This window comes from Colobus angolensis, unplaced genomic scaffold, assembly GCF_000951035.1.
Source record: "Colobus angolensis palliatus isolate OR3802 unplaced genomic scaffold, Cang.pa_1.0 Scaffold42, whole genome shotgun sequence".
In the NCBI taxonomy this organism is placed as follows: Eukaryota; Metazoa; Chordata; class Mammalia; order Primates; family Cercopithecidae; genus Colobus; species Colobus angolensis.
Window position 1 is genome coordinate 7,648,184 of NW_012117599.1, and position 6,084 is coordinate 7,654,267.

The following is a 6,084-nucleotide window of genomic DNA, read 5'->3' on the forward strand; positions in this document are numbered from 1 at the left end:
AAGTATCCACCTAGCAGATCCATCCCTTACAAATTTTCGAACAGGAATTTCTCTAATGGTTTTGGCATCTGTGGATTATCACTACTTAGACTTATGCATTAGGAATAGCAAAATGGTGAATTTCTAATTTTATCATTGATTTTGCATTTATTGGCTTACACTTAATTTTAAAAATTTCCCCTACCAACTACTTGTTTACCTTGCAGCAAATATTCTACAGAAAAGGCAGAATAAATACTTAAGCATTACAGTTACTATTTTAAAAAAATAATAGTAGGTGACCAATCAATGTCTTCTATCTTTGGCCATTACAAGCCCTTTCAAGTAGGTTGATATATTTTTTGTTTACACAATCTCAATATTTATTACTTTCCTGTTTGAGGGCACAACTAGACACTTTATCTCACTTATGTCTGTCCTGCCCCAGACCTAGAATCACCGTTTCTCTAGGAAGTTATGGACACTAGGGATTTTTAGTATTTTAAATTCTCTTCACTGGGAAGAATGTATGTCAGCTCAATTTTTAATATATGGATATTAAAATGAGCAAATTCATATAGGCAACAGAAGTATAAACCATTTCTGTCTTACCTTTTTTATTCGACCTCAGAACTACCTGACAGTGAACCTATGGCGTTGTTTCAGGTAACTTTTACAAACATATCACGTCTTGTATGTAATTAACACTTATAATCTTCTTGATTAAAAAACCAGCAAAATATATAAAATATTTAAGTGATCTCTGTATCATTTTTCAACTTTTCCCTTAGAAAACTTTATTTTATTACTTCCTATACACACAGAAACCTTACTTATTTTCACCAGTTCATTGTAGTTTGAAGACCAACTTTTACTAGAGATTAAAAAAGAAGTATGAAAGTACTTTGTGTATTTTTTAAAAGCTGACTTTCTACAAAATCTCTGAGATAGTTTTTTTTTAAACTAAAATGAAAATGTAGTCAATAATAATTCAAATGCATATTATCCTACTTTGTTCATGGGACCTTATACAAATGATTGGCTATTTTTCCGTTCAGAATTAAGGATTATTGAAGCTTGTGTAACAAGGACTTTGTTCTTCATAATTCATTTCCTGTTACTTGCTTATGCAGTGAAGCATTATAATTTGCAGGCTATTACCTCACAGGACTTATAACTTCATTGCTTGTACAAAGAAAAGAACAAAGATGAGTCAGGAGTATAAAAAAATCTCCTAGGTAATGAGAAAGTAAATCAACTTAACATTTCCTGCAAATTGATAAGTAGGAGGTTTTTACTAATGAATCCTATAATTCTCACAATGCAGTGTTTATTTCCAGGGTTCCCTTCTAAGAAATATGACTGTATAAGGTAATTATTATACACTGAGATTAGGTCCAAGGTAAGCAAAACCCATAACGAATTACTTCCATAAGAATTAAAGCAAAATATCTAGATATGTTCTCAAATTGCCACATCTCAATAATTTTAAATCCACTAACACTTTCAACAGACTCATTAAATTGTATTTGGAATGCAGCAGGTAGATTCATTTAAAAACAAATGAATCATTCTTATCTTAAAAATATTCATCCCGGCTTTGATTAAAACAACTGAGAGAATAACTTGTTGAACAAAGCCATGGCCACTCAAAAATGCTCCCAAGCAAGGTAAGTTAGTCAGGGTGAGTGAAGATCATCCACATTGACCTTCATTGCCATCTTAGTATTTGGGAAGATGAAGATCAAGAATCTGCAGGATGTCAAAAGCATAAACATAAGCTTTTCTTCTTAATCCTTACTTGAGTCAAGAATGTAGGAATAGAGCATTGCCTACTTGGCACTCTGATTTTGAACATTTGGCAAACTGCAAAAATGAAAATTGTCTATGGCCTACTTATGAGATGACTGTGGAATAGAGGAAATCTATACATGAGGCACATATGTAGAAACCAGTATGCAAAGAATCAATGAGGAGCGAAAAAGAAACAGCAACTTGAGATTTGGAAAATATTAAATAAATAACTTTATGCCAATGCATTTGAGAAATTAGATAAAATGGAAATATTCCTAGAAAAATATAAAGCAAAAACACAAAAATAAAAATACAAGTTCGGCAAAAAACAGAAAACATGCATAATCCTACAATCACTAATATACTTACATCAGTAGGTAAATATCCTCCCCTCAGAAAACTCCAGACTCAACAGTCGGGAACCCACTCCAGCAGCTGCATGAGGCAGATGATGGAGCTAGATCCTGAGCTGCTGCTTCAGGAGGCCCTCGAGAACGTGGAGGTGGCAAGAACTACCGGTGGGAGCTGGGTCACCAGCTTGAGGGGCTGTGGGAGGCACAGAGATAAAAGAGAGTGCATCACAGACAAGGGATGTTCTCAAACAACATATTAATGATTTAAAGGGAACCCTTGCAAAGCTCCTAGATGAACGATTGGTGACCCTTTTGCAAGAGGTGGGCACCATTAAACAGACCATTAAATCACCACTAGATGATTGCCAGAAGCTCATAGAACACAGAGTCAACACTCCAGAGGCTTTAGTACGAAAAGGTGAGATTGCCACGGTTGGTGGTGTAGGAGAAGAGAATGAGAAACTCTGGAGCTTTACCAAAAAGGCCTTGCATGTTCAGTTGGACAGCATACAAGAAGTTCCTTTACTGGTTGATGTGCCTTGTTTATCTGTTCAGTTGGATGACTCTATTCTTAACATCATGAAAGACCACATTCTTAAGCATGGAACTGTAGCATCTCGCCCACCAGTACAGATAGAAGAACTGATAGAGAAACCTGGAGGCATCATAGTACAATGGTGTAATGTGGATGACAACTTTACGGCACAAGATGACAGGCTCCAGTTTCGTAAATGTACTTCAAATCATTTTGAGGATGTATATGTAGGTTTTGAAACTGAATTCATAGTATTGCACATAGGCTCCAATGTTGATGGTCATTTCAGAATCTGCACCGAGGAGATGGCCGACAGGAGTGGAGTCCTTGGAGTGTCCCCCAGATAGTTCATTCCATATTTGTGCCTCATGAGTGGACAGTTGGTTTTGAGAGGAAGGGTCTGAGCAATCAAAGAAATACGTCATGCCGGAACGATTCTGAATATTCAGGTGTTCTCGACTCCAGAGCTCCAACTTATTTCTCTGGGCAGACATTAATATTTAGAGTTGAAACTGTGGGACTGTGAGACAGAAGAGGCAGTATAGGAGTGTGTCATAAAAACAGAATGTTGGCCGGGCACGGTGGCTCATGCCTGTAATCCCAGCACTTTGGGAGGCCCAGGTGGGCAGATCATGAGGTCAGGAGATTGAGACCATCCTGCCTAACGCGGTGAAACCCCCTCTCTACTAAAAATACAAAAAAAATTAGCTGGGAGAGGTGGCGGGCGCCTGTAGTCCCAGCTACACGCGAGGCTGAGGTAGGAGAATGGCGAGAACCCAGGAGGCGGAGCTTGCAGTGAGCCGAGCCAGCCTGGGCGACGGAGCGAGGCTCCATCTCAAAAAACAAAACAAAACAAAACAAAGCAAACAAACAAACCAACCAAAAACAGAATGTCTAGGACTCTCTGCAGCAGGATGAAGCTGTGTGCATTGCTACAAATGGTGCAATTTTTGTCATTGGAAAAGAAATGCCTCATTAGTTGCTTGCAATTACTTCTGTGTCCACTGTCACATTTGACATCGAAGCTATGACTCTAGGAACAACCAATAATAATGAAGGCAGAAACATCAAGCTAGAGTAACTTTTAGCTCAAATAACAGAGTCATGATTTTTGACTGGTCACGAGATCAATCTTGTGGTTCTCTTTACTTTGGATGCTGATTTTTCTATCCTGGATGGAAAGTGTTAGAGTTTTCAACGTTCGGGTGCTTGGCTTTGGTTTGCAGGATTTAACCTAGCTGTCCTCAGCCCAATTTAGTTGCAATTTATTTTTTTAAAAAAAGGTGAATTCATCTCTCACTTAGACCGTTGGAAATAGAAAGTGTTTACTGAATTCATTCTGTAATATTTTAGCAAAAAGAGGCTTCAGTGTTGTGGACAATGTCGTGGACAAAATGATGTAATTCAGTCAATTTTATTTTTAGCATGCGGGTAACTAAAGCATCACATCACAATAAAAATAAAATTGGCTTCAAAAGTATGAGAAGATATAGAAATTTCTATACCCTTCCACTGTACTCCTTAAAGCTGGTTATTAGACCAGGAAAGCTTAATGTAATATTATTTTAAAAATTATCATAAAGGATCCAAGCTCATGTAAATCTTTAGAATTGAACAAGAGGAATAACCCAGATAGAAGATGTGCAATACACAACCACATGCTGTCCACATGAATGTGTTGGCTGTGCTCTCCATGTTGTTATTTGTAAGCAGTGTTGACTTTTATCCCATCTTCAATGACCTTTCAGTCCTCAAGACATTATACTTTTTGCATTTTTTAAAATGCCTCAGCAAATGTCTATAGTAGGCAAGCATTATCTTTTGTTTTTTTCATTACAGTTTGATTCAAGATAGGCTACAGTATTTTTGCAGGGTAAAACTACTCATGGATGTCGCATGCACAGCAGGGTTAGCCATTTACCATGTATGTAATATGCACATGTGTGTATCCAGCTTGTGACATGCATTTTATTCTTTGTAGGGTTTGAGCTGCAGTCTACTTTAATGTCAGTTTGAGAAATGGGGTCTCTTAGTGGACAAACAAAACTAAGGTAAATACTTATCTTATTTTTTTAAAACCTAAATTTATGTGTAAAACATTTATTTGAAGGACTTGCTTTATATGTAAAAGTAATTGTCTTAGCTTGTTATACCAGCCTACAGATTTTATTCTAATGTGAATTATTTGTTTCATTTTTACCAGTAGTGAAAACGTAGAAAAGCAAGTGTGATATTTTTGTAAGATAATTTATTTGGGGATTCATGTACCTGTTAGACAATCATGAACTTTTTTCCTTATCTTTTGACATATAAGTGCTAACTCACAGAATTCTCCAAGAAGTTCTCATCCCAAGGTAGATGTTCCCACTGAAACAGGAGGATGTAATTGGCTCATCTGAGAACCACAGTCATAACTAGGCTGGGGCTTTGCTGTTGGCAATTTGACAATGAGTGCAAGTGACTGAGGCAACACCTAAGGTAGCTGGGATAACCAAGACACCCAGAGATTTCTAAACTTTTCAGTGAGAAGACAGTGCCCCACACTGATGAGAAACCGATGGGAATAGAATATGAATTATTCTGGACAGGTATTCTTGAAGTAAAGGACAGAACTGGTCTAGATACTAGTGGCAGACAAAACAGAAAGCACTAAAGAAGTGACTAGAAGAAAGATTATGTTTTCAATACTTAGTCGTAGCAGCATCATAGAAGAGAAGTCCTAGAACCCAGAAGCTAGAGAAGTATCTTGAGCCACATCCACATTCCTAAAACTAAAGGAAAACTAATTTCATTTAAACATGAGGATAAATTAAAAATTTGAGTTTCATATAATTACGAATATATAATTTTTCAAAAAGAATAAAGATAACCTGAAAAAACATGCCTAAAAACGTGGCTAAAATGTATAGTGAAAGTAAAACCTAATGAGACAAAAGGGTTTAGGGGAAATTTAAAAGATGAAACAAACTATGAAACATCCTCCTACAAACACACACATGATGTATTTCACAACAAAAATTATGAAATGAATAGTTGGTTTATAACTTGGATCTCCCAATAGGATGATTTTCATATAAGTCTGAAAAATAAAATTAGTTATGGCCTTCTCTTCAAAAACAATGTAATATTCTTCTTTTGGTTTTTAAATTATAAAATGAAGACTATTTTCTCTTCTTTTTCCCCATGACCCATTATGAGTGGAAAAACTGTGTTGAAATTTGGAAAATTGAGGATATAAAAATGCTCCTTAAAAATCATATTTTGTCTTCAACTTTTACTTTTAGGATCCGTTTCTTTTTTTTTTTGAGACAGAGTCTCGCTCTGTCACCCGGGCTGGAGTGCAGTGGCCGGATCTCAGCTCACTGCAAGCTCCGCCTCCCGGGTTTATGCCATTCTCCTGCCTCAGCCTCCCGAGTAGCTGGG

At 36.7% G+C, this 6,084-nt stretch overlaps 1 pseudogene; it reads left to right on the forward strand.

The window, feature by feature from the left end:
• Window positions 1-2,212: 2,212 nt before the first annotated feature.
• On the forward strand, window positions 2,213-2,892 carry LOC105522176 (annotated as a pseudogene).
• The last annotated feature ends 3,192 nt before the right edge of the window (window positions 2,893-6,084 follow it).